General features: G+C 41.9%; 1 long non-coding RNA gene across 1 annotated transcript; it reads left to right on the plus strand.

Annotated features, from left to right (window-relative positions):
* Positions 1–23,138: 23,138 nt before the first annotated feature.
* On the plus strand, positions 23,139–24,914 carry LOC133506724 (uncharacterized). Its single transcript, XR_009796588.1, has 3 exons — positions 23,139–23,420; positions 24,155–24,467; positions 24,550–24,914. It is a non-coding gene; the product is annotated as an uncharacterized LOC133506724 (long non-coding RNA).
* The last annotated feature ends 328 nt before the right edge of the window (positions 24,915–25,242 follow it).

Genomic DNA, 25,242 nt, shown 5'->3' on the forward strand with positions numbered 1-25,242 from the left:
TTGCAAAGTCTGAATCTCCTTCCGTAATTTTTCCTATTCTTCCTGTGCTTCTTTCTGTTTTAGAGGAGCGGCTCTGCGAAGATTAGCAATTTTATCTTTAAGTCCGAGCAAGTCAGCCATTCCATTATCCTCCAGCTCTTCAAGTTCCTGCCTCTGGATGTAGTCTGAAATTAATTTGATGAGAGCTCTTTAACTTTTACGAGTCACAGGTTCTAGATCTTTCCCTGCGATGACTAAAAGGTCACATATTTCAGCCAATGTTTCCCAAGACAGTTCACAGATATCTCTTATTATCTCAACCTGTAGTTTTTCTGCCTCCGATGAAAATTAAGCAGTTTGTGTAGTGTGGTGGTGAATGGTGCAGTGTGATGCTTTTTCATCTTTAGAACATGATAGCATCTTCCCTGGTATGTAGAAATACTTCAGCTCGAACTCTCCATGTTCACTGATAGTCAGGACACCACTGTTGCTGGTTCACCATGCTGCTGATGATGGTAGAGTTTAGGAGAGACATGTGACAGCCAGTGACCTCTTTAACGGGAAGAAGTATATCCACGCTGCACACATCACGGATGAGCCCCCAAATTGTAGCGCTCCTCTGCAGAAGGAGCAAAGTGAAGAGAAATGAATTCAAAACACGGTGTCTTCCTCTTCAGGACACAATGTGCGTTGAGGAAAGAACACATGCGCTCTCTCTGTCTAGGACTGAGACAGTACAAATCGATTGTCGAGTACTTAGTCACACCAATCGACATCTGATTCACCAATAAACGAGAAACAACATTCCTTTCCACTTCTTTGGCATGACAGAAAATAAGAAAGATCAGGAAAAAGAAAAGGTACTTTGCAATACTTAAGCTTCACAGAAAAGATGAAAAAAAAAACGTTTAACACAAAGAAACAGTCATTTCGCTACACATATCTATAACACATAAACATTTCAAATCATCAAACCAAGTTTAACAGCACTGAGAGACAACCCAATGAAATACAAAATGCAGTTTTCAAATGACAATTAAATTTATTAAAACTGAAATAAAATTCCAACCATTTCTGAGCCTCTGTGAAAACATTATATCCCCCCCCTAACCCTTCACCTAACCCTCAGCCCCCATGTTAAATCACAAAGTCATTGTGACGAACCACAACTTTAGGAAAAGTGAATTTAGTTTCACAATGCATGCCCAAACCAGACTACCACCATACTTCTTGAATCAAGAAATCATTTAAATGGAATCTGACCGAGAACGTGAAGTAGGCTACAAGATATGAAGACAAATGCATCATGCCACGATTCAAAGGAATTAAAGTACAAATGAGAAAAAAAGTGATTGATATCCATCAGTCTGGAAAAGGTTACAAACCCATTTCCAAGGCTTTGGGGCTCCAGTGAACCACTATTAGAGCCATTATCCACAAATGGAGAAAACTGGGAACAGTGACAAAACTTCCGGGAGTGGATGACCAACTAAAATTACTCAATGAGTTCAACAAAGACTCATCCAGGAGGTCACAAAATAACCTCAAGAAACATTTGAAGACCTGCAGGCCTTGTTGGCCTCAGTTAAGGTCAGTGTTCAAGACTCAATCATAAGAAATATACTGGCAAAAATGGCACCTATAGGAGATTTTCCTGGCAAATACCCCTGCTGAGAAGAGGAAGGGACAGACTTTAGGGACTTTGAATGTTGGGACTATGCCAGGAAAAGGTCAGGAGTTGGTTGACATGATGATTAGGATAAAGGTTGATATATTGTGCATCCAAGAGACCAGGTGGAAAGATAGTTAGGCTAGAAGTTTAGGAGCAGGTATAAAATTATTTTACCACGGAGTAGATGGGAAGAGAAATAGAGTCGGGGTCTTTTTGAAAGAAGAGCTGGTTAAGAACGTCTTGGAGGTGAAAAGAGTATTGGATAGAATGATAAGGCTGAAAATTGAAATAGAGGGTATGTATACAGTGATTAGTGGCTATGCCCCACAGGTAGGATGTGACCGAGAATTGAAAGAGAAATTCTGGAAGGAACTAGATGAAGTAGTTCTGAGCATCATAGACAGAGAGAGAGTTGTGATTGGTGCAGATTGTAATGGACATGTTGGTGAAGGAAACAGGGCGATGAAGAAGTGATGGGTAATTAAGGCATTCAGGAAAGGAACTTTGACAGACAGATGGTGGTGGACGTTGCAAAAAGGATGGAAATGGCAGTAGTGAATACTTTTTTCCAGAAGAGGCAAGAACATATAGTGACCTACAAGAGCGGAGGGAGAAGTACGCAGGTGGATTATATTCTGTGCAGGCGATGTAATCTGAAAAAAGGTTACTGAGAGCAAAGTAGTGGTAGGGTAGAGTGACTCTGGTGGTGGGTAGGAAAATTAAAAGGTAAAGCAGAGAAATGCAGCCCTATGGGGGCACAAACCAGTGCAATCTGTAGGCCGGTCCCAAGGCCGGATAAATGTAGAGGGTTGCGTCAAGAAGGGCATCTGGCGTAAAAACTGTGCCAAACAAACTGCTAACCTGCAGGGTGTCGGTGGAAATTCAGCTACTGTGGGTCGAAGACAAAGAAGAGGAGGAAACCGGATTTATTGGCAGAAGAAAAAGAGGACTACACAGAGTCTACAACTGACTGTAGAAACGTTGAATGTAAGGAAGATTAAGAAGACAAAGGTAGAGCAGAGAACCATGTTGTGGAAGTTGAGAAAGGAAGATTGTTGTGCGGCCTTTTGGAAAGAGGTGAGACAGGCTCTTGATGGACAGCAGAAGTTCCCGGAAGACTGGACTACGACAGCCAAGGTAATCAGAAAGACAGGCAGGAGAGTACTTGGTGTGTCTTCTGGTAGGAAAGGGGAGAAGGAGACTTGATGGTGGAACCCCAAAATACAGGGAGTCATACAAGGAAAGAGATTAGCGAAGAAGAAGTGGGACACTGGGAGGACTGAGGAGATGTGAAAGGAGTACATCGAGATGCGACGTAGGGCAAAGGTAGAGGTGGCAAAGGCTAAACAAGAGGCAGATGAAGACATGTACACCAAGTTGGACACAAAAGAAGGAGAAAAGATCTCTACAGGTTGGCCAGACAGAGGGATAGAGATGGGAAGGATGTGCAGCAGGTAAGGGTGATTAAGGATAGAGGATGCTAGTGGAAAAGTACAGAGAAGGTCAAAAGGAGCTAAATTGTGTCTTTGTGGATCTAGAGAAAGTCTATGAAAGAGTACCAAGAGAGGAACTGTGGTACTGCATGTGTAAGTCTGGTGTGGCAGAGAAGTATGTTAAAATCGTACAGGACATGTATGATGGCAGCAGAACAATGGTGAGGTGTGCCATAGGTGTGACAGAAGAATTTTAGGTGGAGGTGGGACTGCATCAGGGAACAGCTCTGAGCCCCTTCCTGTTTGGAGTAGTAATGGATAGGCTGACAGATGAGGTTAGACTGGAATCCCCTTGGACCATGATGTTTGCAGATGATATTGTGATATGGAGTGAAAGCAGGGAGCATGCAGAGGAACAATTATAAAGATGGAGACGTGCACTGGAAAGGAGAGGAATGAAGATTAGCCAAAGTAAAACTGAATATTTGTGCGTGAATGAGAAAGGTGGAGGGAGAAGAGTGAGGCTACAGGGAGGAGAGATGGCAAGGGTGGAGGACTTCAAATATTTAGGGTCAACAATCCAGAGCAATGGTGAGTGTGGTAAGGAAGTGAAGAAACTTGTCCAAGCAGGTTGGAACAGGTGGCCGAAGGTGTCTGGTGTGTTATGTGACAGAAGAGTCTCTGCTCGGATGAAGGGCAAAGTTTACAAAACACTGGTGAGGCCAGCCATGATGTACGGATTAGAGACGGTGGCACTGAAGAAACAACAGGAAGCAGAACTGGAGGTAGCAGAAATGAAGATGTTGAGGATCTCGCTTGGAGCGAACAGGTTGGATAGGATAAGAAATGAGCTCAGAGGGACAGCCAAAGTTGGATGTTTTGGAGACAAGATTCGAGAGAGCAGACTTCGATGGTTTGGATATGTTCAGAGGCGAGAGAGTGAGTATATTGGTGGAAGGGTGCTGAGGATGGAGCTGCCAGGCAAAAGAGCAAGAGGAAGACCAAAGAGAAGGTTAATGAATGTGGTGAGGAAAGACAATAGGGCAGTTGGGGTTAGAGAGGAAGACGCAGAAGATAGGCTAAGATGGAAAAAAAATTACACGCTGTGGCGACCCCTAACGGGACAAGCCAAAAGGAAAAGAAGAAGAGCAGAGAACCAGGTGGTGGAAGCTGAGGAACTGAGGAAGGAAGAATGCTGTGCGGCCTTCCGGAAAGAGGTGAGACGGGCTCTCCATGGACAGGAGGAGCTCCCGGAAGACTACTACAGCCAAGGTGATCAGAGAGACTGGCAGGAGAGTACTTGGTGTGTCTTCCAGTAGAAAAGGGAGACCTGGTGGTGGAACCCCAAAATACAGGAAGTTATACAAGGAAAGAGATGAGCGAAGAAGAAGTGGGACAGTGGGAGGACTGAGGAGAGGAGAAAGGAATACATTGTGATGCGACGTAGGGCAAAGGTAGATGTGGTGAAGGCTGAACAAGAGACATTTGCTGACATTTACACCACGTTGGACATGAGAGAAGGAGAAAAGTATCTCTGCAGATTGTCCAGACAGTGGGATAGAGATGGGAAGGATGTGCAGCAGATAAGAGTAATTCAGGATAGAGATGGAAATGTGTTGACTGGTGCCAGTAATGTGCTGAATAGATAGAAATAATACTTTTAGAAGAGAGGAGGAAGAGTAGAAGAACCAAGTGTGAAGTACCAGGAAGTGGCAATGATTTGCAAGGGGGGATTTCGAAAGGCATGACAAAGGATGAAAAATGGAAAGGCAGTTGGACGTGATGACATACCGGTGGAGGTATGGAAGCAATTTGGAGAGGTGGCTGTGGAGTTTTTGACCAACTTAGAAAGAGTATCAAAGATGCATTATTTGCCTTGGGGATTCTCATTGAAGTACAGAGAAGGTCAGAAGGAGCAACATTGTGTATTTGTGAATGTAGAGAAAGCCTATGACAAAGTACCAAGAGAGGAACTGTGGTCCTGCATGCAGAACTCTGGTGTGGCAGAGAAATATGTTAGAATAGTACAGGAGATGTATAAGGGCAGCAGAACAGTGATGAGGTGTGCCATAGGTGTAACAGAGGAATTTAAGGTGAAGGTGGGATTGATTCAGAGATCAGCTCTGAGCCCCTTCTTGTTCACTGTGGTATTGGATAGGCTGACAGATGAGGTTAGACTGAAATTGGACCACAATGTTTGCAGATGATATTGTGATATGCAGTGAAAGCAGGGAACAGGTTTCGGAACAATTAGAAAGATGGAGGCATGTAATGGAAAGGAGAGGAACGAAGATTAGCCAAAATAAAACAAAATATATGTGCGTGAATAAGAGGGTGGAGGATGAAGAATGAGGCTCCAGGGAGAAGAGATAGCGAGGGTTCACGACTTCAAATACTTGGGGTCAACAATCCAGAGCAATGGTGAGTTTGGTAAGGAAGTGAAGAAACGGGTCCAAGCAGGTTGGAACAGCTGGCAGAATGTGTCTAGTGTGTTATGTGACAGAATAGTCTCTGGTAGGATGAAGGGCAAATTCCATAAAAGAGTGGTGAGGCCCCCATGATGTACGGATGAGAGACGGTGGCACTGAAGAGACAACAGGAAGCAGAACTGGAGTTGGCATAAATGCAGATGTTGAGGTTCTTGCTTGGAGTGAGCAGGATGGATAGGATTAGAAATGAGCTCATTAGAGGGATTAGTTGGACATTTTGGAGATAAGCTTCGAGAGTGCAGACATTGATGGTTTGGACATGTCCAGAGGCGAGACAGTGAGAATATTGGTAGAAGGGTGGTGAGGATGGAGCTGCCAGGCAAACGAGAAGAGGAAGACCAAAGAAAAGGTTGATCGATGTTGTGAGGGAGGACATGAGGACAGAGGGTGTTTGAGAGGAAGATGCGCGAGACAGGCTTAGATGGAAAAAGATGAGACGCTGTGGCGACCCCTAACGGGACAAGCCGAAAGGAAAAGAAGAAGAATAATTATCCATCCATTTTCTTGCCGCTTGTGCTCATGAGTGTCGTGGGGTGTGCTGGAGCCTATCCCAGCTGTCAACGGGCAAGAGGCGGGGAACACCCTGAACTGGTTGCCAGCAGGGCACATAGAGACAAACAGCCGCACTCACAATTACACCTAGGGGCAATTTAGAGTCTCCAATGAATGCATGTTTTTAAGATGTGGAAGGAAACCGGAGTGCCCGGAGAAAACCCTCGCAAGCACCGGGAGAACATGCAAACTCCACACAGGCGGCGCCGGTATTGCACCTCGGTCCTCAGAAATGTGAGGCCAACGCTTTAAGCTTTACCAGCTGATCCACCATGCCACCAAGAAGAATTATTTATTCATTATTTATTTATTTATTTATTTATTTATTTCTCAGTTTAATTTGCACAACATTTTTCCCACCACTCAGATCAGGCTGATGTGTTCACACCATAGTGCTTCTTCATCTTCATCATTCAAGGTGCGGAGGCCTTGAATGGCCCCTTGTGAGTGACCCATCATGTGCTGCGTTTTTTGGCATCAACGTGTGTGACGCTGTGGCTCCCTCTAATGGGACAAGCGGAAGGAAAACAAGAAGAAGAAGATGAAGATCACTTCTAACTAACAACAGACTCCCCCAACAGTATGTATGACAGTATGTAGCGTACTCAGCAGGACCTATGCCGGGGGAAGTAAGTACTTTAGGGGTGCCCAGACACCGGTGGCTGGTGGGTGGTAGAGCTCCTTTCTCCTCCCGCATGCAGCCAAACCACCTCCCGGCCGATCCACCTACGCGGCGTGATGAACAACGGTGACTGCGGTGGTGATGAACAACACCGGCCCGCGCACATCCACACATTAACACCTTACTTACTTACTTACGCTTTTTATTAAGTTATTATTACATGGTTCTTTTGTTACGTTCTGAGAGGATTATGTCATCCCCCTCTACTGTTATTTTTTTAAAATATTTCTATACATATCTACCGTTCATTTGGAACCCACAAAGCTTTTTTTTTCTTTGCACCTGTGCACTCCATTTTTCACGACAAAGCGGGTCTTTTGGAAACATGTGAAGAATGAATCCATCTTCCTAAGTGTTCAAGTAATATCCAGCAAAAAATCAAGATGGAATTTTGGCTAAGAGGCGGGAAAAAACAGCTACTTTCCCGCCGGTAAAACTGGCATACGTAAACACTCGAACCCGCCAGTGTGGGTGTCTGGAAAAAATGTTACATCTTATTTCTTCTTCAAAACGAATGCCTAGAGATGATTTTCATGGCAAGAGATACAAAAATTAATATGCGACAACATCATGACGTGTGGTGAAAAAACTGATTGGTCCATTACGACTGCCTTTATTTCATTAGAAACATACTAAAAATCATGCTTTACGTGTCAGTGGCACTTTAAACGGGCAGTTCATGCTCGAAAACTCCCAATATGGTGGAGTTGAAGCAATTCTGCAAAGAAAAGTGGGACAGAATTCCTCCAGAGTGATGTGAAAAACTCCTCACCAATGATTGCAAATGCTTGATTTCAGTTATTGCTGCCAAGGGTGGCACAACCCGTTATGAGGTTCAGGGGGCAATTACATTTTCAGAGAGGGTCAGAAAGGTTCAGATTTTTTTTTTTTGTGCCTTAATAAATTGAATTGTCATTTGAAAACTGTATTTTGCATTTCCTTGGGTTTTCTCTCAGTAATATTAAAATTTGAGTAATGATTTTAACCTTCAGGTGTGATAGATAAAAAAAAAAAAAAAAAACGGGAATCAGGATGGGGCAAATACTTTTTCACGGCACTGTACCAATAGTGTTAAACTGGGAGGGCTGGCAGTGAATGAGTTAAATAAGTGGATCCCATGGCAGAAAAAATCCTCACATTATTTGTCCTCAAAATACTCTAAACATTTAAGTATTCAATACGGGTGCATAGGGCCTCAAAAAAAAAAAAAACTGCTTACACGTAATGGACAGTCAGCTCTTTTGGATGACCCCTACTACCTTAGTGTGGGGGGGGATGGCGGGGTGAGTATGTTGTGATGTTTCGCATTTGTCCAAGGGTCTGGGTCACATAATGGGGGATAAAAATTTGAGTTTATCAAATATTTAGGGAACAGTGTACAAACCGTAGATGTAAATAAGAGGAGCTGAACAATGCAGATTTCTGGTTTGCATAGATTATTTCACATGCCAAATTATGAACTGCATCATGCGTACTGAACAAGAAAGTGTTATGGTAAAGTGTTTATGAGGGCAATTGTATTGTAAGTGGTGCGTCCATGAGTGTGAATGCATGTACTTTGCAATCCGTCAATTTTCTGATCTACTTATCCTCACAACGGTCATGGGCGTGCTGGAGTCTATTCCATCAGGCAGGAGGCAGGGTCCACCTTGAATTGGTTACCAGCCAATCGCCAGGCACATAGAGACAAACAACAGTCCCACTCACAATCACACGTAAGGGAAATTTAGAGTCTCCAATCAATACATGTTTTTGGGATGTGGGAGGAAACCAGAGTGCCTGGAGAAAACCCATGAAGGCACGGACAGACCTGAAGCACACAGCCAGGCAAACCAAGGAGTGTCTCCGTAAGAAGCAGATCAACGTTCTGGTGTGGCCTAGCCAGTCTCCAGACCTAAACCCAATAGAAAATCTTTGGAGGGAGCTGAAACTCCCTCTTTCTCAGCGACAGCCCAGAAACCTGTCTGATCTAGAGAAGATCTGTGTGGAGGAGTGTGGCAAAATCCCTCCTGCAGTGTGTGCAAACCTGGTTAGCAACTACAGGAAACGTTTACCTCTGCAATTGCAAACAAAGGCTAATGTACCACATTGGTTTTGTCAGGTGTTCAAATATTTATTTGCACCTGTATCACACAAATAAATTGTTAAAAAGTCATACATTGTGATTTCTGGATTTTTCTTTTCAGATTATCTTTCTCACATTGGACATGCAGCTACGATGAAAATTTCAGACCTTTCCATGATTTGTAAGTCGGAGAACTTGCAGAGGGTGTTCAAATGCTTATTTTCGTCACTGTAAAAAAATACATATACATATATATATATATAGAGAGAGAGAGAGAGAGAGAGCGAGAGAGAGAGAGAGAGAGAGAGGAGAGAGAGAGAGATAGAGAGAGAGAGAGAGAGAGAGGAGAGAGAGAGATAGATAGATGCTTTTTCAATTTCACACCACCATACTTACCTGCAAAACAATATATGTATTGTAACACAATAAGCCCCACCAGATTTTCCTTCAGAATAAAAAAAGAGCAAACTATATTTTTTCCTTTCATCTTTAAATCCATGCTTAATTCTTACCAATAAAAAAGGCATGAAATATAAGTCATTATTTTTTCTCAGTTTTGTATCCTTGTACCCCTACTAAACGATCTAATAAAACGGGGAAAGAACGCACACTTTTCTTTTCTTGCATGTTGCTTCACCATTTTTGCCTGCTGAAGAATAGGAAAAGATTAAGTCCTTTCTGGTGATTTCTCTACTAATGCTTAGCTAAAGCAGAGAATAAATTAATCAATACAATAATTATATTTTATCCATCCATTTTCTTAGCCGCTTATCCACAAGGGAGTGCTAGAGCCTATTCAAGCTGTCATCGGGCAGGAAGCAGGGTACACCCTGAACTGGTTGCCAGTCAATCACAGGGTACATGGAGACAGATAACAGTTGCACTCACAATAACACCTAGGGGCAATTTAGAGTCTCCAATGAATGCATGCATGGGAGGAAACCAGTGTGCCCGGAGAAAACCCATGCAGAGAAAGGGAGAACATGTAAACTCCACACAGGCGGGGCCGGGAATTCCGGTCCTCAGAACTCTGAAGCCAATGCTCTCATGCTAGGACACTGTGACTGTATTAATGATATGGAATATTTTTTTTTTTATAGTTTTGCACCTCCATCCTTGCCTGCTGAACATCCATCCATTCATTTGCCAATCACAGGGCAGGTATAATGCATGTTTTTCGGACATGGGAAGAAACCGGAAAGCACAGTACCTAGAGAAAACCCATGCAGACACTGGAAGAACATGCAAACACCACACAGGTGAGACCTCAGAACTAATTCGTCGACCACCGAACAGCTGCCGACTGTAATACACTAAAAAAAGGACACCAAATGGAATATTGTTTTTTCTGTTTCAATATTTGCATCTTTGGTAAATGGCCTATTTGCCCACATATTTTTCATTTATCCATTTGGAAGGTAGGAGGTAACTATAATACCTGTTCAAGCGCAGGGAGAATGTGCAAATGTCACACAGGAAGGCCAGACCCTAAATAAGAGCCTGGAACACAGAACTGTGAGATGGTCGTGCTGATTGTTCAGACAAGGTGCCACCAAGAACAAATCTTGACATGAAAGTCCACCTATCGCTGTGATTTTGTGTGGATGGATGTGTTCGTGTTGATACATTCTTGAATTTTTCAGATTGGTTTTCTTCATTACAAACATTAGTGTGGTAAAGAAATTCTCTTGGTGCACACATTAAAAGCATTTTCACCTGCACAGACATTCAAGGCTATAAAACAATACGTTACAGCCTTGAATAATTACCAATGTGGCAACTTTCATAATTGAATAGCATCACTTAACCAATCCCAGATGAGTAAAGCGTATTAAAAAAGGGCTGGTCTTAATTTGAATCTGTCAAAGAAAACAAATTAGAAGGTTGTACGGAGTAGTCTCTCTGAAGTCAGGTAATAAGATCAACATTCCAACCACTTTGCTACATTGTTTTTTGGGCTTTCCTCACTTAACCTCAGTGTTATGGTTTAAACATTGATGGGAAGAAAATAGAATTTGACTAAATGCAACCAAAAGCAAATACTTTCACAATACTGTTAAAAATCAAAGCATGCATCAATTACTCGGTCTTATGATTAAATCACGATTGCACTCTTATGTTAAATTATTTGAAAAGGGCCTCTGTGATTTTATTAGATTAGTAGCTTCTTCTTTCACCTATAGACCAAAACAACTGATGAGAAATTTTTATTTTTTTACTTTTTCACAAAGCAAAAATCCATTTTTACAGCCAAATACCAAAAATAACAATGGCCCAATAAATAAATGAATAAAGGAGAAGTTAAAAAGTAGGTAAAAAAAACAATTGGCCTTTGGACCCCTGGTCTACACTGCCATAGTCTACTTACCACGTATACCTTGTCTAGCAAAATGATTATATTCTCTCAGAAATTTGGTGGAGAACAACATGGGGGTTTATAAAAATTTATGTATAGAATAGCAATTTGTAATGTATTTAGATGTTTAGTTCAATGCTGCCCTTTCTCAAAAAAAATTCATCCAACCTTTTCAAGGTGAACAAAAATGCTGTAACAAAAATGATAATCGTCCATTACGTCCTAAATTTATATTAATCTAGACTCTGAGCAAAAAGAAGACGTAGAAAGTAAGAAATAGTTCGACAACCTTCTTTTCATCGGTCAAGACTTGCTTTATTGTACCATTGATCCATAAAAGATTGTTGGGAACAAAACGTTGCTCATTCAATACTGAATGTGAGCAGCCAGTTTTTAATCTCAAGAGCAATAATAGGGTAACTTTCAAATTTCTTTCAAAAATTTATTTGACACAACTTACACACTCCTGTATACTCTATTTAAAAAAAAAAATAACACAAGGGAAAGACAAGAATTATCAGAATTTTTTCAGAATTAATTAAAGGTATAATAATTCAAGATTATGTATGTTTGTTTGAATATGAAACGGTCTCTCCGATGAGAAAGAGGGACAGAAGAATGCAATACAATAAAATACAGGAAGTTATTACAGCTCAGCGCTAGATACATGAAAAACCAAAGAAGGCAGAAGTAGATGGCTCTCTCGCAAATGAACAAGACAACATAAGAAATGCAAAATGAAACAAATATTCCTTGCAGACTGGAAATGTAGACATTGAACAGTTACATACCTTTTTAGTTTGACTAAATAACAAAGTTGGCAAAGTACAACTGAATTTATGAAAGAACGATTTGACTGCTGAAAAACTAACTATCCAAACAAGTTTTTGTTAAATCCTAAACCTGACTTTGTGCTGCAGGGGGGAAAAGCTGTTTTGTGACAACAACAGTATGATATAAAGGAAAGAAATGTCAATTCAAGGTTATTTTAAATTAGTTTCTTAATTGCCGTAATTCTCTATATGTTTAATTCAGTCTCAGTTATGGTTTGTGTAAGAAAAGAGAAATTATTAAAAGCAAAATTTGCCAACAAATGAGTTCTAATGGGTATAAATGTTTTTTTTTCTCCAAAAATTATAACCTTTTTGGATGTGCAGAAATTAAGGTGTGTCTATCTTTTCAAAGAGAGATATGAATTTCATGTTTTGATGATGCTGATTCATGCACAGAAAAGCAGAACCAGAATAAATTTTAAACATTAAGAGAGGAGTCTGACACAGCAATACTCTCAATAAAATCTTAAGGCTTGTAACTTGTAACAGCGTAGCACCCAATTCCGGAAGCGTTTTGCTGCCACAAAAAAAAAAAAAAAAGGTAACTATCACGTTATAACATGGTGTGTTTCGTGTTTATGATATAATACATATTATATTATAGAGTGACCCCTTTTTTATTTGTAGTTGTGGCAGTGATACGCTTCCGTACACAATAAATTGGCAAACTGAGTTAGCTATGACAAAACATGAAGGGGTGAAAGACACTGTTATTTATATGTGTATATGTATATGTGTATGTATATGTATGTATATATATATATATATATATATATATATATATATATATATTGAGAGTGAGAGAGAGAGAGAGAGATGAGTGTGTGTGTGTGTGCATGCGTACGTGTGTGTGTGTGTGCGTGTGTGCGTGTGTGTGTGTTTGGTGTGGGGGCAGCATACATAATTTTCATGGAATTACTTTTTCACCCTGACAAATGAGAGTAATGCTTGTCTGTTGTTTGCTAAGAAGTCTTCTCCTTGTTTGCGTGACAATGTAAAAATATTTGATAAATAATAAATAAATAAATATCAAATACGTTAGAACAGTACAGGACATGTATGAGGGCACCAGAACAGCTGTGAGATGTGCCTTTGGTGTGTCAGGGTTCCACGCCTTGCCCCTTCCTATTTGTTCACAGATGATATTGTGATCTGCATTGAAAGCAGGGAACAAGCGGAGGAACGGTTAGAAAGATGGAGGTACGCACTGGAAAGGAGTGGAATGAAGATTAGCCGAAGTAAAACACAATATAAGTGAGTGAATGAGAGGGGCGAAGGGGGAAGAGTGAAGCTCCAGGGAGAAGAGATAGCGAAGGTGGATGACTTCAAATACTTGGAATCAACAATACAGAGCACTGGAGAGTGATGTAAGGAAGTGAAGAGACAGGTTCAAGTGGGGTGGAACAGTTGGCGGAAGGTGTCTGGGCGAGAGAGTGACTATATTGGTAGAAGGGTGCTGAGGATGGATCTACCAGGCAAAAGAGCAATAGGAAATCCAAAGAAAAGGTTGATGGATGTTGTGAGGGACACATGAGGACAGTGGGTGTTAGAGAGGAAGACGAGATAGGCTTAGATGGAAAAGATGACACGCTGTGGCGACGCCTAAAGGGACAAGCCGAAAGGTAAAGAAGACAATGTAGAATGTAACCTCTCTTACAGGGAAGGAGTCCGAACTGGTGTTTGAAGTCGAGAAGTTCCAACTAGATATAGTCAGGCTTGCATCCACACACTGCTTGAGCTGTGGTACCAGTCCTCTTGAGAGGGGTTGGACTCTCTTCCACTCTGGAGTTTCACATGGTGAGAAGTGCTGAGAAGGTCTGAGTATTCTTATTGTCCCCCTGACTCAGCACCTGTGCATTAAGGATCACTCAGGTGGATTTGCGGGGAGTGTAACCCAATTCCTCTTTGGTTAGGAGGACAGGTCCTGGCTGTTTTTTGTGCCTATACACCAAAAACTGTTCAGAGTACCCAGCCTTTTTGGAATCCGAATCCAGCAGTGCTCCTGCTGGTGACTCCATCTTTCCGCTGGGATACTTCGATGCTCATGTGGGGATTGATTGGCATGGAAGGGTCTGATTTGGAGGATCTCTGTGACTGAGGTCCTTGGTGGCAAGGCCCCAGTGGTAGATGGGATTCTCCCGGATTTACTAAAGACTCTGAATATTGTGGGTCTTTCCTGGTTGACACGCCTCTACAAAATCGTGTGGATATAAGGGACAATGCCTCTGGTTTGGGAGACTGGGGTGGTGGTCCCACTTTTTAAGAAGAGGGCTGTGAGAATGTGTTCCAACTAGAGGTGGATTACACTCCCCAGCCTCCTTGGTAAGGTCTATTCAGGGGTGTCGGAGATGAGGGTCCATTCAGGAAGTAGATTCAGGAGGAAAAATGTTTGGCTTTTTTCCTTGCTGCTGAAGAGTGAACCAGTTCTAAACTCTCGACAGGGTCCTTGAGGGTGCATGGGAGTTTACCCAACCAGTCTGACAAGTGTTTTGTTGACTTCAAGAAGATCTTTGACTGTGTCTCTTGGGGAGTCCCATGGAGGGTGCTTTGGGAGTAATGAATATAAAACTCCCTGATACGGGCTGTTCAGACCCTGTACAACTGTTGTCAGAGTATGGTCTCCATTGCCAAAAGTAAGTCGCACTTGTTTCTGGTGAGGGTTGGACTCTGTTAAGGCTGCCCTTTGTCACCAATTCTGTTCATACATTTTATGGATAGACTTTCTCAGCACAGCTGAGAAGTCGAGGGGTTCCGGTTTTGTGGCTCCTGTCAGGTTCTCGCAGCCTATGACAGTCAGAGACAACCTCAGTGGCGGATCAGTGAGAGCCAAGCTTAGGCACCCCAGGACATTTAAAGTATGATTTTCAAGGAAAGAAGACAGGAGGAACTTTTGTTCGCGAGAAGAAACACAATCTCCAGCCTGTTCTTGCCACATCTCCACAAATCCTCTTTTTTATTTTCTTTGGGCAGTCCACAACATAACAAAAACAGCAAACGTGATAAACAAAGCAACCGTAAGAAAACATCACAAACAAAGCAAGCGTGAATCGATAAACAAATCAACTGTGGCAAATAAAGCAAGCGCAAGTCCTGGCACGCCCTCCACTGATGAGTTGTATGCCAAATGCTCCCGACGCACCCCACTGACATCCTCTCCATCTCACCCTCGTGACATCTGCGTCTCTTTGGTTAAACGCTGCTTTGCACGCAATGTAATGTGCTTTTCGTTGCTGCATCATATTGTTCAAGCATATTAAGCATAGCAAAAGAGCATTAACAGGAAAGCAATAGAGCAAATATGAGATAACTATGTACAATTAATCCCACATTTCCATCCTCTTTATCTAATATTTGCTCAAATTTTCACATAACCTAAAATAGTCACATAACTTGATTATATATAATATATATATATATATATATATATATATATATATATATATATATATATAACTATCGCTTTGAGCCATATTTAGATGATATGCGCATCAATTCTAACTAACAACAGACTCCCAGACAGTATGTATGAGCCAGTCCGGCCGAAGCCGTGCCCCTCGTCCAAAGCCATGCTTGGTGCCGACGGGTACATTGACACATTTAGCACCCCTGATTTATGTGTGCTGATCTTCTGTTACATTCTGAGAGGATAATGTGCCCCATCCCAAGCAAAAAAAAAAAAAAAATAATATATATATATATATATATATATATATATATATATATTATTTTTTTCTTGTAGCTGTATAAACATCTACCTGTCATTTGGAACTCACAAAGATCTCGTTCTTTCCTTGAAACCAGTCATCTACCTTCATCTTTTGCATTTCTTTTATTTCCATCAATTTTGAGATTGGTGAGAAAATACTAGAAAGTACATCCATGGCATTTGGGGTTTTCTTTCCTTCGCAAACAGTCAGCAAAAATCAGGGGTTTCTTTGTGCATGTGTCCATAAAGAGAACCCCCAACCCGGTAAAAACTTATTTTAAAATGGTGGTTTCAGAGGTGCTTTGTCAATATTTTCTCTATTTGCAAAGAAGCCCTGATGAAGATGATGTAGTGGTACACATGCCTCCCGCAACCCTTGTCAGGATAAGCAGCTTGGATAATGACACGTGATGACATGACACGTGCAAAAAAGCCTTGGTTTTATGCAATTTGAATATTAGTTTTTGGTGTTTGGCATATGGGGTACTTCCCTAAACAGGTGTCCATAAATTATACTGGTAGTCCCCATCGGTACCACACAAACACGGAACATAAAATAGTTGGCAACGTCACCATCCAACACTCAACAGCAGGATTTAACCATTTAGTTGGCATTTTGATAGCAGACTCACTTCCCTAAATGCCTTGACCGGGTTCTTTTCTTCACAGGGTGGAGATGAGAATGCTCTAAATACCAGTGCCACCTTTGTAACCAGATTTACAATGCCCTTAGAAGTGGGATGAAACCAGCTATCTTATAAATAGCCGACAAAACAAAAGACTTCTTCATGCTTCTCACCAAGACCCAGTCTCCTGGTTCCACCAAAGTGGTGTCCTGCTGACATCAATGCGTCAAAATGTTTTGTTGGAAAGAGTTCTATCCTTTTTGAGAAGGCCCCAAGCAATACTTTTTTTTTTTCTTCACTTTGGTTTAATCCAATAAAAAAACAACAAAAAAAATTTGAATAAGAATGTTGATTTACCTTTTTTTCAATAAGAATGTTAATTTACCTGTCAAAAGGTTTTTGTGTATAATGCTGATTTACCTGTTGATTGAACTGCCTAATAGTATTTTTGTGTATAATGTCGTTTATAGGCGTCACGGTGACTCAGATGGAAAGCATTGGCTTCACAGTTCTGAGGTCCTGGGTTCAATCCCAGACCGGCCTGTGTGGAGGGCACATGTTCTCCCCGTGCCTGAGTGGGTTTTCCCACATCCCAAAAACATGCAATATTAATTTGATACTCTAAATTCCCCCTATGTCTGATTGTGAGTGCGGCTGTTTGTCTCTATTTGCCCTGCGATTAGCTGGAAACCAGTTCAAGGTGCACCCGGCCTCCTGCCCATTGACAGCGGGAATAGGCTTCAGCATGGCCCGCGACCCTTGTGAGGATAAGTGGCTAAGAAAATGGATGGATGGATGTTGTTTACCTGCATGCATGGTGTCATGGCCCTGGCGTTCCAGCCCTGGCTGGGCGGGTCCCAGCAGACCGGCGCTAATTAGGAGGCGCACACCTGCGCCTCATCCCCGTTGATTAATCTCTGTACTTACTCATTCATCCTGTTCCCCTTTTGGACTTTGTTGTTACATTTCTCGTAATGTATCTAATTTTAAAAGTATGGGTGTATCTATGGTCATAACTTGTGTGAGACCCATTGCTTCTTCTTTTGCTCTTTTGTCCACAGAGTCATTTCAAAATGAAATTTCATACTTATTCGAGGTATTTGCTATGCATTTGCATGCAACTATAGCCTTTGGCAATTGTATTGCATTTGACAATTAGACAAAAAATTTGGCATGCGTTATTTTTTTGCCCGTGGACATAATCATCCCCTATTTTTCCGGTATATGGCAAAAACATGAACTGTTGCAAATGCATATTGGCTGTCAGTATAGATTGTAACATCTTTTCCTTTCATTATTTTGCATACCTCAGTAAGTGCCGCCAGGTCTGATGCTTGTGCAGAATGATGTGGTGGCAATTTCTGAGCTTTTAAAATGGTGTAATTTAAGACTACATCATATTCTGATTCTTTTTTTTCCAAATTTATTTTTCTTTGATGATCTGTCTATGAACACAACATTCGCTATGGTTAATGGTTGGTCTTTCAAGTCACTTCTGCTTTTTGCTGTTTTTTTTCTTTGCCAATTCTTGACAATTATGTTTTGTTCCATCTTCCAGAAGTGGCAACAATGTTGTTGGATAAAGAGTAGTCTATTGTGACATGTAGTTGTGATAGCAGCATCGCCATGCATGAGAGGTGTCTTGCGGGCGATAGAAATTTCATGTTTGTCTGCAAGAGCAATGCCAAGACTGAGAGAGGAACATGCAGCACCAGAGGGTGGAACAAAGCAATTGGGGCACTAACCTCCACTGCCATTGATGCCGCTATGACTGCTCTCTCACAATGAGGAAATATGCGACACTATCTGATTGGGATGAAAAATAACATCGGTTTCATTTTATCTCCATGTCTTTGGGTCAAAAGTGAGGTCATAAAAGGACATTCACAAATTACCATTTGATAAAAGCTTTTGTCATAATTACAATGGCTAAAGCTCATTACTACAGCTTGTTTTGTATCGAAAAGTGCCTTCTGAGCTTCTTCCATCCATTTAAAAAAATTATATCATTCTTAAGTCTTCCTCATGCATCATTTAGTGTAATGGAGCTGTTATTTTTGCATAATTTGGTACCCATATTCGACAGTTATTTGCCAGTCCCAAAAATTACATAATTTGTTTCTTTGTCTGTGGTTTTGGAGTTTGTAGGATATTTAACCTGTTCTTGGGAAATTTGGAGTTTCTTTTTGCCTTGAAATTTAGCCTCCAAATATAAATGCAATGTAAAATGTCATTCTTTCGCAACTTGGGTTGAGAAAAATGTGTTACTTATATCTACTACTGTAAATATTATTGTGTCTGTTCTGAGGGAGTTCAGCAAAGTGTAAGGGCCAGGCACGCAAGGTGCTCCCTTCTTTTTTTAATGTTTTCAGCATGGAGGACATGATTAACATTTTTTTCCAAGGTTCCTCTTGTCAATAAACAATTTGGGTGGTGTCAGCCTTGTAGGGACTTAACCCTTCAACGGCCTCTTTGACATCCTCTATAGTCCAACACCAATAGACTAAAATAGTCAGGTCGGCACTGTCTCAACCAAGTCCAGTCTGTTTCATTTGACGTCATTATTGTCTGTGATGTGATATCATATTGTGGATCGTGGGTAGAGACTCTGTACACTCCTCTCTCTCTGTTTTCTAGATTCAACTTCCCTTTGTTGTCGTGAAGTCGGCCCTGTCTTGTCATCCTCTTTTCTATGAAACATCAGTTTCTTTTCATTCCCTTGACTTACACTGTCCATTTGTTCACTTACCTTTTCTTTCTTTTTAAGGCGATTTTCATACAATATTCTGTCTCGTCATAACCATGCTTTTTCTTGTCTTTCTCTCTATTTTTTTGACCAGTGTTTGCCTTTTGGTGCCAAAACTTCACGGCTTCCCTCTTAAGAAATGGGTAAAAAAGAGGAAGCCATTCTACAAACATCCTTTGAGCAGTGGTGGCCAACCCGCGGCTCTCGAGCTGTATGTGGCTCTTTGCCTCCATTAATGTAGCTCTTGTGAAAGCACAAAAACATATCAAAGTTCTGTTCACAACCTTGGTTAGAGCTTACTTCAAGGATATCCAGCTCTTTGTTACAACACCAGGGTACATCACTGCATGGCAGCACCTGGAAGTGGGAATCATGGCTGGGTGTACCATCTCCCAACTGCTATTCACCCTGGCTATGGAGGTCATCCTCCAAGCCTCTCGCTGGGTGGTTAAGATGAATAAGACCTGGGGTGAAGCTGCCTCTAGTCAGAGCCTACATGGATGACCTCAACACACCACAACCAAGGCCTGAACTGCACGATATTTAAAATAGCTCCATGAAAACATCGAGCTGGCTGATGAAGGAGTTGGCCTCATTGTTTGCGGTTCTCGTGGACAATGTTCAGGAGAGTTTTTGTTTTTGTTCCAGTGATGCCTGGCTTGTGGCGTTCAAATCTCTCACCTTTTTTATTGGGACAAGGTCCACGACGACCAATATTTGCACGTTCGCGCCAGCAGTGGTGTTCAACCCAGGGCCGTCGATTGCTCATGCCTTGACGATGCCCAACCCTCGGCCTAGACATACGGCCGCTGTCTCTCACTTCTGCTTCAACAGCTTCTGAACAGCACCCACTCTCTCTGTCTTGCAGCGCATACCATCCAATGCATGCTCATTTCTCGTCGGCGCCCGGCACGTAACGTTCACCATGTGCTCATGTTCCGGCTGTGCCCAGTGCATGCCATCCAGTGGTTGCTCATGTCTCATCAGCCCTGGAACTGCAGTGTCCACCATGTGTTCTTGTTCTGGTGGTGTCCGGCCTTGCTGTCCAACATGGGAACAGGTCTCATCTGTGCCTGACCCACAGCCACCTTTTGTTCATGTCTCGATGGCACCTGAACCCCAGCCATCTCTCACTCATGTCTCAGTGGCAACTGAACCCCAACCACCTCTCGCTCATGTCCCGGTGGCACCTGAACCCCAGCTGTCTCTTGCTCATGTCGCAGTGGCACCTGACCGCCAGGAGCCTCTCACTTTTGTTGTGGTAGTGACCACACCCCTCCTGCCTCTTTTTCATGCCTCAGCGGCGACCGCACCTCTCCCGTTCTTGCTCATGCCTCAGCAGTGACCTTGCCCCTGCCGCATCTTGCTCATGCTTCAGTGGAACATGTGCCTCAGCCACCTCTTGCCCATGCTTCTGCAGTGCCAATGCCCCATCAGGCACTGCAGAGGTGTGGTCAAGAGGGGACTGTGGCTTGGGCATCGCAGAGCCATGGGCGAGAGGCGGCAGGGGTATAGTCATCACTGTGACATGAGCAAGAGTCAGCTGAGGTCAGGCGCCACCACAACGGGAGCAAGAGGCAGCTGTGGGTCATCAGGTGCTTCCTCAGCCTGCTGCCATCCAGACTTGGTTGGAGTGAATACAAGAGTGGCAGAGTGCTCAGAGACTCAGGAAGGTGAACTGGGAAACATCGGTGAAATAGAATGAGTTAAATGACTAGCAGATTTTGCTTGGTGTGACATGGACCGAGTGTCGTGGGAGTATAAAGCTGCGCTCTACTTGGATGCCTCTACTGGCCACCACACGGGGGCTCCGGATAAATGACCAGACTGGTGCCCCAGAAAAGGTTGGAGGAAGAGGACTTGGGCTTAAGCACACGGGGCTTGAAACGGGGGGAGGTTAAACAAAGTGACTGGGACTAATAAAAGGGAGGGGGAAAAAAATCTCCATCCGAGTCAGAATCAGGCAAGCGGTCATAAAGGTCCAGGTCCTCTTCAAAATCAGAAAAATCTGAGTCCAGCAAATCATGTGGTAGTGAATGGGTCTGGCATAAGGGATAACCCTAACCTAGCCTAACCCTTTGAACTATTTTTTTCCCATCATTTTGGAATTATTCATCATTTAAACAACACCAACTCCACTTTGAGAACATTTTAAGGACGTGAGTGCAAATTAACTAAACTAAATTAACTACTCCTACTATACTATTGTTTTTTTAAATAATTTTTCTGATGTTTCTAATTTGATTTTTTTTTTTTTTTTTTTGAGTGTGCTTCGGCCTGAGGAAGACCTAATACGGGTCGAAACGTTGCCAAGGGCACACTCACTGACGTCACCTTTTTGATGTTTGATTTAGTTTGTACTTTTGTTTATTGGAGTTTGAAAACAACCAATGGCAAAACAATAAATATTTCAGTTTTCCCCAATTACCTTCTGGACTTTTTTTTTTTTAAATGAGTGACTAGTGGACAGTGGTGCGTTATGGCCGGCCTGCCCAAACGGACCACCAACAACAAAGGAGAGATGAGCAAGGTGGGTGGCGCAGTGGGATGGACCGTGCACCTCCCCCCAATCCTGGAGAGGGAATTATTTTCCACACTCCAGGAGAGGGAAGCCTCGTTTCCCTTCACCTAACTTACTTCCAACACATTATTGGCACGGCTTGCACAACACAGGTACAACATTAAACACAAAAAGGAAACACAAACAGCTCTAGTCCAAAATTTCATACAACGTGGATTAGAAGTGTTACGAATCACAGCCTTATAAAGGAATACCACCTGCACAGTGAAAGAAAGAAGACCATGGAATGGAGGTGGATATATAGAACGGCCACTAAAGTACCAGGGGGATTAAACTTCATTAGAGCCCCTAACCCCAATTTAACTCATTCTAATTGGACTTGGCCAAACTACCTAGTCACCTTCCCCAAACCAAATCCCTAACCTTAAAAATACCCACACTAGCTAGCCCCCCCAAGCCCTAACCCTAGCCTTGAGAGTACCCCAAATTCTAATCCCCTTCCCCAAAACTCAAATCCTCACCATAAAAACACACCCCAATATTTAGCTCCCCAAACCTTAATTCGAAACTTCCAAAGATCTAGTCCACTTCCCTAAACCGCAATTCTAACCTTAAACAAAAGCCTTCTATCTTAACCCTAGGTCAGATACTGTATTTGATAAACAAAGGATTTGTAGGGAGTCTGTGTTGTGATGGAAATGGGAAATGAGCCTGTAAATCCGTAAAAAGTGCATAAGATTAAAGTAATTGACTAATTTTGGCTGTATACACTGTTAGAAGTAGTGCTAAGGCTGAATGTCTCTCATCTTTCTTTAAATCTCTTAGTTTTTGTTTTATTACATGGCTAGAACAACTATCTATTTGATCTTTGTTAGAAATACACTGTAAAGATTCATCTCTCATAGTTTTTGGGATATACTTCTTTTTCTTTCGGCTTGTCCCGTTAGGGGTCGCCACAGCGTGTCATCTTTTTCCATCCAAGCCTATCTTGTGCATCCTCCTCTCTAACACCCACTGTCGTCATGTCCTCCCTCACAACACCCATCAACCTTTGATATTTTTTGGGATATAGACTTTCACAAAATAATTTCTCTTTGATGTCTTCGATTTTGTTGGAGGACTGCTTCATAATAGGAAAATCTTGATAAAGTTCACAAAGGTTCATAAAAGAAAAATATTTATAAAGTACATAAAAGTTGTTAAAACTATATAAATACGATTACAATGTCTGTGGTTTATATATATATATATATATATATAGTTATGATGTATTGAAATCATTACTTGATGAACAATGATCCAATTTCTGTTGAAAAATGTAAAAAAGTAAATGGAACTGGTTAAAAACTGAGACTTTCAATGGAGATGTAATCCCTTGGAAGGTCACTAAAGAGCGCTGTTCAGAGGATGGAGGGCAGGGAGACAGCAAAGAAGAAGGCGCCATTGAAACGGCCTCAGCTACTTGGTGGAAGGCCATTTGGAAGCAACAAGTGAGTGGGAAACATAACTGGACTGTTTTTTCTTGTTTTTGGGATGATTATGATTGTCAAAATGACATAACAACACGTGGGCAACACTGCATATGAGTACACATTGGCTTTGATTTTGGATATTTTTGTTCATTTTAATTTGAGTGTTAAGTGAATGGACCAAATGCCTGCAAGTGGATGACATTCCTTTGGGCTATTTTTTTTTCTTTTTTTGGGAATTATTGACTGTCTAAACAACACAACTCCACTTTGTGAGCATTATAAGGACACGTGAGTACAAATTGACACATTTTTTTGATAATTTTTTTTGGAATAACTTTTTGAGGTTTTAGATTTGAATTTTTGTTTTTTGAGTGTGCTTCGGCCTGACGAAGACCTCTATATGGTCAAAAAGTTGCCAGGGGCACACCCACTGACGTCACCGTTTGGATGTTTTGATTTAGGAACTCAAAAATAAAAATTTCTGTTTTCTACAACTACCTAGTGGACTTTTTCCAAATCAAACGGAAGTACAATGAGTGGCGAGTGGATATAAAACAACCACAAACCAATTCCAAAGTCCCCCTAGGTAAAAAATAAAATAAAATGGAGCATGTGAACAAACTAATATAATACCATCATAATGGCACGATTTAACAGAGGTATCACAGCAATTTTAATTGCAAGGCTACCGTATTTGTTTCCTTCAATGGTCGACATTGAGCACAACTGATGGTGCATATAGCCACCATTAAAAACACCAACTGATTAAAAAACATTTATTTGATAGCTAAATGACGCTGAACCATTTTGAGAAGAGCCATTCATCATGGTGCCAGACGCCCAAATGTAAAAAACAATTTGCCTCCAATTGTTGTAAGTGTTGAATCACGCTGCGAGACATGCTAAAGCTAATTTGCCAGGAAAATTAGTTGGCTCGATCAAACTTCATCGCCAAAGTTATAAAACCAAATATGGAAAGTTAAGTGCTCTCACGAAACTGTTCTTGTAATTTTCTGTGCAAGGAGGGAGAACTGTCAGCAGCACCAGAAAGCGACACTATGAATGACAGATCCACTAGGCCAATGTTGACTCTACCTGCTGGCACACCCATCCCTTTCCAGCAGGAAGATGGCACTTGGAAACCAGCGACAGTCACTCGACCAGCTGAGAGACACCATAAAGCTACCACATCCAGAATAGTGATTGCCAGTCCTTCAGACGCAACTGGTGACATCGGCAGCACAACAGCGTAACTACCACAGAGCAACCAGAAATCAATGAGGGCAACTCCAGTTCTCGGGAAGAGGACCCAGATGCACAACATCTTCACACCAGGTCTGAGTGCGAACCTGATGATGCTGAGCTAGAGGAAACTGTACTTTTTGTAACAGCTGAGCAAAGCATTTCTTCATTGCAGGCAGAGACAGTAACTGAATTGGAGCAGAGCAAAGCATTTCTTCATTGCAGTCAGAAGCAGTTACTTAATACTATTTACAATTATTTCTACATTATCCTCCTGTTTATCCTACATTTGCTCATATCCTTAAATCATCTAATAGATCACCCTTTCGGCTTACATTCGGAGGAAAATATAGCACTAATTACTTGTAATCTTCTGGATCAGAGAACAGGTCTGGAAGAGAAGTCATAACGTCATCATCGTGGTCAACAATATCACTGTCTTTACTCTGTTGTGCCAATAATGGATATATATGTGCCAATTTTCAATTTGTCGGGGCAATAGCAGTGGTTATAAGTTGGTTAAGTGATGCCTTTATGCAGGGAATACAACAACATCCACACAATGGCCCTTGTGCATGACCCATCAGGTGCTGTGATATTTGGAATAAACAACACTGGTCACCAAACATTGAGCAGTCACCACCCTTCTCGGCCAGGAGCATATCGACCGCTATACGGTGCTGGAACGTTATGAGTGAGGTTGCAGCTGGTTGTTCCCTTATGGCAATAAAGCCTGCTTCCGTATAATTACCTAGTTTCTGTACATTGTAATGTATGCAGTTGATTCTGTCAACATTTTTATTCGGGGTTATCCATAACAAGATGGATTCTCATCCTGCAGCATTCTCGTTAACCAACTTATACTCAT

The sequence above is a fragment of the Syngnathoides biaculeatus genome, chromosome 9 (genome assembly GCF_019802595.1).
Source record: "Syngnathoides biaculeatus isolate LvHL_M chromosome 9, ASM1980259v1, whole genome shotgun sequence".
Classification (NCBI taxonomy): domain Eukaryota; kingdom Metazoa; phylum Chordata; class Actinopteri; order Syngnathiformes; family Syngnathidae; genus Syngnathoides; species Syngnathoides biaculeatus.